The 13,095-nt window shown below is 34.7% G+C and overlaps 1 protein-coding gene across 3 annotated transcripts in view; it reads right to left on the bottom strand.

Annotated features, from left to right (window-relative positions):
* ATRNL1 (attractin like 1) overlaps positions 1–13,095 on the bottom strand; it is a 433,903-nt gene that overhangs the window by 304,979 nt on the left and 115,829 nt on the right. The gene's annotated exons all lie outside the window — the stretch shown is intronic.

Genomic DNA, 13,095 nt, shown 5'->3' with positions numbered 1-13,095 from the left:
ACAAGAAAAAAACTCACCCTTGCAATATCTGCTCTATTTTTAGGGAAATAGCTGCTCAAAATACTTTTGTACAAATGCAAATTCTAAGTGGAACAGAAAGGTTATATGAAAACAATATAATCCAGTAGAGCAAATCCATGCTGCAAAAATCTCAACCCTATAGAATTTATTAAATAATAAACCCACAGTATGATTGATTCCAAGTTGCCTGCTCAGCATATAAATGTTCTTGCTGATGCTGACAACAAAAGAATACCCATCACTATTTCCATGCAGTGTGCATTTTAAACAATTGAATTTAAAAACACTTATTGCTTAGCCCCCACCTCCAACATACAGCTGCAGAGCATTTTTTATCTCAAATGGAGCTCACTACAGATGGTGATTTAAGTAAATATGTTTGCTTACATGAAGGGCTGCTAAACCATAGCTGCACGTGCATAATTACTATAAGACATCTTGCTGATACTTTTTTAAAGGAAGTCGATGACAATGCTGTTAAATATTGAGGTGTGCTACTTTCTTAATTTTGCTAATATTCAAGGCATAAGTTAAACTAAAAAAGGAGATACAGTGTTTCCCTTAGAGTAGACTAAGTGAGAAATAGCAAGCATAAACTATTTGATCCAAAATTTTAATGCTGTTTCTCTGTAAATTTCCACCTATGTAATCCACTAGTCTACTCATATGACAACTGCCCTACAGAGACTATTTTCTACATTAGTAATACTGCAAAACTGTCTAGTTATTTAATTCTCCAGAAATCTGTATTTAGCTAGAAGCCCCTGATACCCTTTTTGCACCCAACAATTGCTTTTACAGGAAATACATCCATTCAGCCTTTGTGCCCAAAAACACTTCTGCAATGTCATTGAGTAGCATTAAAATTAAGCTCAATAACTTCTGTGAAGCAATGACCAATAAAAACAGGAGTACAAAAAAAAAAAAGGGAAAAAGATGCTATTAGAACAAACTGCTGTGCATGCAGAAATGGAACTGTCATTTTGCAGTGACATGATTAGCCTCCAAAATAAACCAGTCTTAATAGAATAATTAACACATATATAATTAATTTTATTTTTCTCTTTCTTATTTTACCTCGTGATTTATCTTTGGTCTCAAATTAATTTATTTTTATAGTAGCCTAATAGCACAGAAAACACAGATGTACTAACATAATGCTAAGGGCTGTGAGACAGAGACAAAAGGTAAACAGAAAAGGCAAATATTTTGGATTTCTGTCACTCAGATATGGAACTTAAAGTCATAGTAAAACACAGACAATTTCACTCAACCTTGAACTGATGCTACTGAGATCATGAGCACTGGTAACGCAATTACTTATTCCTGAAAAGTAACAGTGAACCAATCTGGAAATCACAGGTGTCATCTCCTTCACTTTTGGACTAAATAGACATTCCAGAAGTGGGATATTTATCCTAATAAACCCAGAAGTTACAAACAAACTGATTACCTGTGGCAGAAATCAAAATTTAGTTTGGTTGAACTTACAGACAACCTTCATCAATTAAAGGCTTGTATTTTTTCTTTAGCCATTTTTGCTCTGGTAAAATAGCTCTGCAGTGTTTGCATTTCATTATTCCTTCTATTCAAAGCATTCATCCTGAAAAGTGAACTGATTTCTTTTGTTTATTTGTAATAAATACCTCTCAAGCAATCACAGTAAAGCTGTCTTTAATCATCAGCAACTAACATAATAAAGACAGCTTGGAAAACCATAATTTTGTTTTATACAAGTAGATAATGAAAATGCAACACGCGAGATTTACACTGAAAGACAGGATCTTTTTTCTTGTTAGGAACTGAGCAGAATCTTGAACAATTAACAAGAGTAATGCTCTGCCTGAATCTCTCATGCCAATACTGAGCCATTGTACAGAATTTTTATGGCTTGCTGTTGGAATAATATGCATTTTCTACCCAAAAACATGTTGAATCAAAACATTGCTACATGAACGCATGAAATAAAGTAGCAGCAATTTCATGTTTTCCGTGTTAATTTGTTTAAAAAGCTCAAACTTTTATACTAACTTTGAACATAGAAAATGGAACAATTCCAAGTGAAATTATTAAGAATACTTTATTTGGAGATAAGTTTAACATGTCATATTTATTAGTTTCCTTTTCATTCCTTCCACTTATTCTTTTCATTTCTAAACATAATATTAATACTAGTTACCAAAACCTAAATAGACTGGGTTCATCTGCAGATTTTAAGAGTGCAACACAAAACTCTATATCTGTGTCCATACTGAGATGTGTTTAAAACTTTTTCAGGCAATAAAAGGCCTAGTACCTATTATTGTTATTATTGTTGTTGTTGTGTCTTTTTAAATTTTCTTAAGACAGCAGCTTCTCTATTATTTGGTAAATTTTGGACAAAAACCTCCTTTCATCAAAAGGCTGTTCTCTTTAGAGAGAATGGGGGAGAGACAATACATTGCAAATTATAACAAACAAAAAAAGGCTATTATAAGGCAGTATGAAATGCAAAACTATTTAAAAGCATTCAAAAGTTATTATAGCAGCCTTAAATGTATGAAAAAATTCCAATCTAAGGTGGAAAACACCTGAAGTCAACAACTGGTGATTGCAACTATTTGTGTGTATTTGGTCATTCAGAGTAAAAGCCCAAAGAAAAGAAATTACTTATACAATTTATCAGGGAAAAATACCATGAAATTTAAGGAAGTCAGCAAATCATTTCCCTCCATTAGCCATTTGGAGGTACAAAATACCACTGATTTTTAATGTATTCCATTGAAAGGGAGGCTTTTTTTTCCTTAAATAACTAACATGGTCTGACATTATAATGTATTTCATTTAGCACTCAGAAAACGAGGACAGAATCAACTGCAATCAAATGAAAATGCCACTACAAGTTTTTTTGAGGATCCTCACTTGATCAGTTGAGGAATGAACTGCAGGATGCTCAAAATCTATTTTCTCACTAGCTGGAGTGGGGCTCCCAAGCCTCCTTAGGGAAAGGGGTGACCATTTCAATCCAAAACACATGTAGAAAGGGAGATGCAGAAATTAGAAACGAGCAAAAATTCTAATTTTTGTACTGCATTTGAGATGAGAAGACTGGCTTAAGTCAAAGGCTTATTTGAGGATCAAGTAAAAGTGATTTAAGAAAATGTCATCTTCAGCTTGCAGCTGCCTGCCCTCAGCACCTCCTGAGCCAGACACAGTTCACATCTACATGGGCTCTTGACATCTCCTTCAATACAGGGTAAAATATGTTTGTTTATCTGAGGCTGACAAAATCAGTACATTTCTAGACAGCTGAAAGTTTCTAAATCATGCCCTGCCTACCCCCTCTTAGGAACATTACTTAGAAAACAACGGATTTATACATTTCATTAGGAAGGTGAACATACTGATATAAAGCTCAGACAGCACATCAGAAATACATTTTATAAGCATTCCTTACCACATAAAATAAATTTATAGCATGTAAACCTGAAAAAAACCACAGAAATAAGAAGGCAGAACAACTGGTTCATCATTGTCAGAAACTGTGTTTCACAAGAGCATGCAGGAGAACTTGATCACTAACATCAGTGAGAGCAAGAGAATTGTCATTAATCATTGCAAGTAGATTAAATAAGCACAGAGATAAAGGAATATAATATAAATCAAACCGCTGTATCTCTTCAATATCTGTAAAAGCTATAAGTGGTGATCAATTAAAGGATGCCTGAATTCTAAGTTCTCAGGATAAGATGCTGAACAAGCACAAAAATGCCTGCTACTTACACAGATTAAGATAGCACAAATTGTTCGTATCCTTTTTATTATTTCAGATATTTTTGTTGCATAGTAGACCCCAGAAAAAGTTCAAATTAAGTTTTTTTTCATTTTTCTTTTTAAAAAAGCTGCCTTGCTCCCATTCCACTTGAGTAAATTAGAAGCAACTTTGCTGGATGGAGGAGTTACACTTATGCAAAGCAGCCTTTTGTAGCCATCAGACTTAAAGGACCAAACTGTAGTTGATAAAATTGGTTGTTAGTGATTTAACTACACAATTACACTGTGAGGGTTCAGGATGGAAAGAAAGCTTCCTTAGGCAAAAGAAAAAAAAAGTCAGTGGTTCTCCACAATCAACCGTTCCAACAGCAATCCTAAGGTGATGCTTGAACCAGTACTTTGCCATGCTGACTGTTCCTAAAATCAGACCATTCTGCAATGAGCACACACATCCTGGTTTAGGAAGTAGAATCAAATTTAGAGAATCAAGAGGTAGCTTAAAACAGTTGTACTTGACAAGAAGTTTATAAAGATCTTCTGTATGCAGTCAAGGAAAAAACATCAGAAATGTTAAACATGTTAAACAGGCATCCTGTCAAAACCTTATGAAATCCCACGGCCACACAAATATTCTGTCTCTGGAGGTTAATCATGTTACATTCAACAGTTTCTTTTTTTTTTTTTTTCTCATAAAATCGTGAACATTGACATGTCTATTGATACTTGACAATGATACTTTCCTTGAAGTGTACCTCCAGGTCCTTCACTTAAGATTATTCTAAGTAGGTTATGGAATACAAATGTATCTATAAAAAGTTTCCTAATTTTAGGGTTTTTTTGTTTGAACTCACAATTAATTGTGCTAGAAATCATACTTTATAATACAGCTCTAATCTGCAAAAAAAAAGAATCAAAAAGAAAATTCTACATGTACACAAGAATTAACAGCATATTGAGAAGTTTGCTTAACACATTTTGCTTGGCAATCAAAAAAAACTAGAACAGTAATTTTTAAAGATGTCTTTTTCCAAGTTCCTCAACTAAGTTTTTCCTATGGCAATCCATTTCTGGTAGCGCAGGACTAATTTTGAATACATTCTGATTGAAGTGAACCTAATTCAAATTCATAACTAAGCCCAAGCACAGGCTTCACTCAGTGGTCAGACTATCTTGGACACTATTCAATAAAGAGTATAAAGGAAGGAAAATAAATCTATCAATTATATTTGGGGAAAAAGGTCTTCTTAAAAGAGTGTTTATTCTGACTACTCTAATAATCTCTGCAAAAAGCAATATGAGGCTTTTCTTGGATAGTTTATTTTGCTAGAATCTCTTTTGTGTTTCATATGAACCAAGAAGCCCTTTTCCTTCTACTAAAAACCAAACGCCAGTATTTTAGTTAATAGTTACTGCTTTTATTCTATGATAAGGTATTTTATTTACAAAGTCTAAGGAATTGATGTCGTCTATTCAATACTGAAAGGTAAAAATAAAATAAGGAAAACAAAATAAAACACCACTACTACTGCAAAATGGGATTTCTTGACAGTCCCCTCATTTGCCAAAACCTTCAGATATTTTGTTTGTACAGCATAAAAAAAATCATGTTATCTGCTGGAATTTAGCATGTGGGATTTTCTTTGTGTGAATAATCCTAAATTACAGCTTCTTATCACGAAGTTTTGCTGTGAACTTGTGACACACTGTTTCTTATAAACCAAAGTACAAGCAAACAGGATTCTTGAATTTAGTTCCATATTCTAGTACCTGAACACAGTTCAGAGCACACTGTACTTTTTCTTCCACTGATTTCCAACATTTACCTATTTTTTACATGAAATGTCTTTATTCACATAGGCTCCTGTGGTCCTGTGCCATAAGCATCCAATCCACTGAAAATCCTTTTTTCCTGTGATTAACCTCAAAGTGCCAGGACCAAAAGATGCTTTTGATTTTTTAACTTCACACTTATTCACTGTGAAAAGAGGGCTTCTACAACACAATATTTAACCTAATACAGAATTTCCTGTAAATTTTAGACAGCTAATGCTGGAATGCCAAACGTGTGATCTTGCACCAGTGGGGTCCACAAATACAATTCCCTACATGCTAGACATTAAAACAGCTAAGCAGAAAAACTACATAAAACCTCTGTATCCCAAGCTTCCATTTCATACTCTAAGAGAGTCAAAACTCCCATTTGAACATTTGTTCTACTTTAGGAAGATGCAGAAGTAAACGCTTTTGCTGATGTTGATACTGCTAATTGAGGATATTTATGCTTTCTACATTTCTGGTTTTTCCAGCAGTTGTCAGTTAAAAGCTCTTTGCCCTCATTCTTAGCCCTACCTTAAATAGGCCCTGGAATATAAGGTTTGGGACCACAAACCTTTTTGAAACAGAACTGTGTTGTAGAAGAAAAAAAGTCCAAGTTTACAGCTGTCTCTTGATGAAGTTTTAAATGTAAGATTTTTCTCTCTCCTTTTTGGACACCAAAAAGCTATTTCATAGGCCTGTTCAAATAGCATCATACATCCATTCCTAAAGCTGTTAGTCTCCAGGTGTTTTAAGACCAAAACTCATACTCATGGTGGCCTGCTTGATATGTACTAAATAAAATTAATCTTAAGGAAACAATTAATTCCATTTTAGATCTACTGTCTTAAATAGTCATAAAAATTTATATTCAGATGCTTTGTATTTGATGCTTCTCTACCTGCCCTATGCAATCCCAAACTACAGGTAATTTTAAAGCTACATAGTGATAGTGTTACAGGGAAAAATTAAGACTGCTGCTTTCTGTTCACTCATTGCTTAAATAACTTTCTGAAACCTTGAAAAATAAATCTAAATGTAAATTAGTAGGTACCTTTCTATCAACTATATACACAACTTTAGTTAAAAAGAATAAGTGAATAAAAAATTGTTTTCCTTGTCACATTATCAACCTTTTTCCTTTATGAAAGACAAGTTGCTTTCCGTAATGTGTGAAATTATGTAATCTGCTGTCCATAAAATTTCATATACAAATGCTGTGTATTCATATATATATATATATATATGTGCAACCATATTCTAAGAATATAGCTCGGGAGCAAACAAAGGCATCCCATTTACATCGTCCTCGGCTCTATGGGCCAATTTTCCTGGGATCTATTTCCAATTGGTTTGCTTCAGCACATTTCTCCTATTTTTTCATAGATAAACTAATTTAAATTTATGGGGTTTTTTGCTAAAAGATCAGAATGCATATTACTTAAAAGTATGTGCATTAGAGTGGGTTTTGGTGCAGGCAGCCCATCTAAGGAACTCCACAATTGCTTTTAGGTAATCCAACTGGATTAATTTTTTAAATATCTAACACATCGATTGCTCTTTGTGCTCTACAGGAACAGAGCTCTGTCAGTTCTTGAGGGTGCCCACAGCAGCTTTTAACAGTGTTTCTTTTGGAAAAGAAAGGAATTAAATCAGAATTAGTTCCTCCACAAAGGGTCATGATGAAAACACATTATGAAGGTTGCCACTGCTGAATAGGTAAAAATGATAGAAATAGTGCCAGAGAAAACAATTTGTAAAGTCACCCATTAGGCACCTTCAAAAGTTAGGCAGAACCTAAAACCCAAGGAAACCGTTGTCAATCTGCTGCCAGGATGAGTTTAACATCTTTCTCGTGTCTCTCTTTCACAGACGCTTGAAGTAATGGCTTGTGGCACCCTTGGCCTCTTCTCTCAAAACCCCACATCTCAGCTGTCAGTAACTCTGCAGAATAATCACATTTCCTGAACAGCAAGATTTGAACACCATGGAATATCATCCTTAGAAGATATAACTTCAGTGTCAACACATCACTAATAAGTTTTAGTTTTTATTCTTTTAACCAACACAAATAATCACAAATGTATCTATACACCTAATTTACTACTGGGTTAAATTTCACTGAAGTCCTTCACCTAAGATACTCTGACAACTTAGTCTTTTATTGATACCTGTCTGATTTACATTTTTTAATGTCTCAAAGTTTTCCTGTAGTTCCATGACAGTTGAGTGGCTCGTGCCTAGATGTCAAAGCTCATGTGGAATGCATTCAAGCAGCAGCATGTGTAGATGTGTGCATGTATGTGTACACATACAGGTGATGCACACATGATGTATATTTGCTAAAAACATACTGACTTTTGATAATGGTTTGAAGATCTCATAAAAAAACAGATGTTTCCAGCAATAGGTTAACCTCACCTTTCCAAACAGAATGATTACAAACCAAACATGAGGGGAAGTTGCTGCATTTGGTATTGCAAACGTCCAATGTGTGACAACAGAGAAAGGAAAAGATCTATGAAGGCAATAGAAATGCTGCAGACTTGCTTAAAAAATGTCACCCTAACAGCCTGTGTGGTTGGAAGCTTTTACAGGGTGGTCATCAGTGTCTAACAGTACAGGTGCCTTTTAGGGCTGCTTAGAGAACAATCAGTGCAAGTTAAGACACAATGCTCCTGCTGTGCTGGGACAAACAGTCTCCTTCTACTGCAAAAGCAACAATGACAGCACAATTCTGGGAAAACTGAATGCTGGTGGGAGTGTTATCCTGTTATTAAAGAAAATGACAATAAAGCAAAATGCTTACGTTATCTTATTATTATTAAATGTATTATACATTCATTGTGTGTGTCAGTTACTGTAAAGAATTTTTTCCTAGCATCTCAAAAATTGTAAGGATAATCTTTTAAAAAGCAATGCATAAAGAAAATGACAAGGTGATAAGCAGCTAGAGCAATTTTTTAACACTGACAACTAAGTTGATGATTAATAAGATTGAAAATAATACTAAAAAAAAATCACTAAGATGAAACAAAATTGTTGCAAGCAATTTCCCATAGTGTTTTCTTTTGGTACTTTATGTGCAGTCTGTAGTACACATACAACTCTATATTTTTCTAGCATTTCTATTTAAAAATTGTGTATTTCCCAGACATGCAGCACATAACAGAGCAAGACCCTTAAGAACACAAAACATCAAGAGAAACAACCAAGACAGCAAGCCAGGACCTGTTCACACCTACAGCCAAAGCTGTTTTATTTCCAAAAACCAATAATATTCAATTATGAATTTTCTATTACTGAATTTCAATATTTATGCCTTCAAAACCATCCCTTAAACGGGACTTGTGCAAAATTTAGAAAAAAATTAATCAAAGTGATTTGGAATATCTGCTTTTGAGCTCTTCAACACCTCAGACTGAAAGGCTTCCCAGGTGTCCCAGGAACAGACAAGGCTGAGCTGTGATTCTCTCATCTAATCTTTACCACAATACAGAATGTGCCTGATTCTGTTCAAGACAGGGTTTGATTACTTAAATATTTCTGGGACAGGCTGACAGCACTGAATTAGCACTCCAAGTACTGCCCATGGATTTGCTTGGCCTGGAAACCCAAACCTGTCTCTTCCCAGAGTACCCTATTCCCTCATGCTCAGAATTCACCTCTGCCTTCCCTCTTATTTTCTTGCACATTGAGATAACTCTTAAAAAGGATGCTGTAACTTTATCTGGTAACTTGGGTGGTGCTCTCTCTTCACGCTTTCTTTGCTAGACAGGGGGTTTAGATGACAAACCTTAAGCATGTGCACAGGGTCTGGACTTACTAATTTGTGCAGTACCATTTATTTCCAACAAGGAATGCAAATCTTTTTGTACAACTTAAAATATTTAATAATTAAGGTAAGAAATTAATTTCGTTTTCTATTATGGCTACCTAATTGACACCACAGATCACCTGAAACCATTTTAATTATTATAACAGATAACTAATACATTACAGTCACAGAACTTCCCTTATCATAAAAGACCCCTGCAATTTATTACTGATTTTTGCACAGAATGCAGCAATGAGTCAAATATAAAATAATTCAAACGATATATTTGTACAATGAAACATCAGAAAGAACTGAAGGAGCACATATATCTTTGCTGCAAGTCACATCTTAGGACAAATGAATATAAAGCCCATTTTTACACCAAGAATGCAAGCTCTAATTCTCAGTCTCTGCACTCAAAAGAGATTTCAAGTGACAGAATTTAAATGAGTAATTGATATTAGGTATGGTTATTTCAAGAACAAAACAGTAATCATTTCTTAAAAATATTGCAAAACAATTGCCCATCAGCAACCAAAATACCACACTTCTAACACAAAATAAACCAGTCTCAGCTACAGGGGAAACCTGCCTAAGATGGAAAGCTTTTTAACTCCAGAGTAATTAAAATGCTACATATTCAAAAACAAGTAGTATATAAATTAGTAACATTAAAAACCCAAAATACAGTAAATATCCATAGCCATATAGCTATACACAGCTCATTTTCCCATATAATAAGAATATTTTATCTTTATTCAATACCTCCCTGCTTTCTAGATCTCAGACTCCGAGACACTACAGAATATTAGGACTGGAGGAAAATGTGTGGAATCAGCTAGTTCCCTACCCATTTCCAAAGCTTGAGACGTCTGAAAATGTAAAAAGGATAGTGTAAGTGACAATGCAGATTTCATAGCATATTTAGGTAATCTTTCACAGTTTAACCAGTAGAAATTTTTCCTTGTATTCCACCTTAATCTTTCTTGTTACAACCTAATCCCATTACTTCTTCCTCAAACAAAATGGGGGCGTGGGGGAAGGCACTTCATCATCTCCTTCTCTTTTCAGCTTCCCTTCATGCATTTGAAGCCTGTTATTATGCCTCCATCTTTTCTTTGTCCTTCTGCAAGGTTTGTCACATTTTTCTAAGCCTGCATCATATCAGGATGCAAAGCAAGTCGTTAGATGTGTTTTAAAGCTATTGAAATGTCAGCAATTATAGTGAGTGAAAATCCAGAAAAGTCAAATTTTTTTACCCATTCTTTAATCACAACTATTCAAAACCTTTTGAAATCTGAATTACATCTTTTTTCTATAACAACTGTTACTCATTCCATAGTAATTTGATAGCATAACACTGTGCAATACCACTATAAATGTATCAGTTATCTGATAACAGTTGTAAAGCCATCATTAGTACCAGAGTGAAAAAAAATAATTCTATTTTAGCAGAATTTACCATTCCTGGACAAAGGTCAGAACAGAATTGATCATTCAGAGGTGGACAGTCACTTCTTTTAGAGCTTTCTGAATTATGTCCTTGGAGTATAAACAGAAAGGATTTAGGAAACTATTGGCTACAAAACTGTAAAAGTTTTCCTAGGACTGCAAGGCTTGCTATGCATGTCCTCCTCCTTCCTTTCAAGATCAGGGATCTAAGGAACAAGGGCTAATGCAACTTAAATAAAAAAGGAAGGTTTTCTTGCAAATCATTTTAGTCTGTAGCACCAACAGTCAAACGAAGAGCTCAGATTTTACCTGTAAGTGCATCTATCATGACAGCAGAAAACACAATATGGGTACTGAATCCATAAGTACTTTCATCAGGACACTGGGAAAAAGTTATTTTATGTCATGAGTGTGCTAGGTCATTTCCCAGTTTTTGTCCCAGAGCACACGACTTCACCTCTCCACTGCAGAGATCAAGTGCAACCTCTGTCCCCAGCTTTGACTGCTCTCCAATTCAAAACAAGCTATGCCCTTGTAACTATAGCAACTTGATCCATGAAGAATATTACAGTATTACAGATGTACTTTCAGAGTTATAGTCATCATCTTGTCATGCCTTTAAAAAGTTTTCAACCTGCATCCTCAAAGTTATTACTCAGGTGCTCCAAGGGAAAAAAGCACCATGTGCTCAGGAAAGTTGGTGGTGTCCAGCCAGAAACTCAGCTGGCAGCAGCAAAGTGACACAAGATGCAACTATAAAGACTGGATTGGGTATTTTTTTAGTTCCTTGTGATTCTTTTGTCCTTTGATTGGCTTTTTCATGTAAATTTCTATTTTCTCTTTATTTCAGTCACACTTAAACTCAGCTTCTAACTGGGCTGCCCTTTCTTCTACTCATATTTTTCTCTGTATGTTTCTATTTTAATTATAGTTTTAATTTCCAGCCACCTTTAATTTTTTTCTGCATTACCAATACCATTAGCAGAATGAAGGAGAAAAGAAACAGAACCATTATTTCCTTTCTTTATGTTTGCACTGTGTCTGATCCCAGCCATGGTCCCAAAATCCTCTTAAATCCCAGTAACATTGATTTGACTTATCTATGGATCACTGGTATTTTTTCCTGCAGAAATCCCTGGCCCACAATTTGGGCAACTCTAACACAGTACTCATGATACTGTATAAAATCTAAGAGTTCACAATTACTACATCCTTCAAAATATCCTAAGGATATAAACATACTTATTATGGGCTCTATACTAAAAATACAACATATCATAGCAGATAAAGAATTGAAATAATTATAATTTTTATTTTTTAAAGCATTTTCTAGACAAAATAGCTCCTGTTAAAATCACGTCTACTAATAAAAATACGCATTCCTACAGACAAGGTTTGAAAAAACAAGTTGTAAAATTTAAGATTTTACTGGTCTTATAAATTGATTTCAGCCATTATTGCACTATGCATATTTCACTAAAGGTGATGGAATACTTATTTGGTTGATAGCTAAGGTATCCCTGAAGAATAAAAGCTGTATGAATATATCATTTTGCCATAAAGGTGATACAGACAGCAAAAGAACATTTTGTCAACTTCAGGAGAAAAACTGAACTATTAAGAATTATTTAAAGCATCATAAAGCCTCAGCAAAATGTTCAATTGTCAATAAGGGTAGACATTAATCTTTCTATCCCCTTGAACAAAATTTTTACATATCGTGCTTGAGTTTACCAGATGTGAATCTTTATGCATTGCCTACTGCACATTAGAGTGCTGAGGAACCAGGAAACCTTTAAATGAAGAAATATTCCTGGAGAAGCAAAAACTCTCCAGCACCCTCCTAGATTCAAAGGCAACCTTACTGAGTTTTCATATTGAATATGTTCCTCCTTCCACCACTTAGTTTTAAGGGAAGGAGTTCCTGTTGACTTTGAAACCACCCACGCAAATGAAAAAGCCCTAGTGCAATATACAAAAACCATCTGGAGTACTGGATTTCATCCCCTCCCTCCCTTCAAGGAGAACTCCCCAGTGAAACAGTTTAAAAACTAAATTTTAAATAGGTATGGGTGCCTTGCCATCCTCATCATAGCAGGCCTTTTTGTTTCAACAATACATGAGTAAGACAAAAGTACTGTACAAAAGTAACCTTTTGGTCTGTTAAATGCATAATTTCTCCTCTAGAATCACATATTTATACAAATCAATGTTACCAGATATTATGGTAGATACTG

The sequence above is a fragment of the Sturnus vulgaris genome, chromosome 8, assembly GCF_052056855.1.
Source record: "Sturnus vulgaris isolate bStuVul1 chromosome 8, bStuVul1.hap1, whole genome shotgun sequence".
Lineage (NCBI taxonomy): Eukaryota > Metazoa > Chordata > Aves > Passeriformes > Sturnidae > Sturnus > Sturnus vulgaris.
The sequence above is the reverse complement of the archived record's forward strand: the minus strand, read 5'-3'. Positions and strand labels throughout refer to the sequence as shown.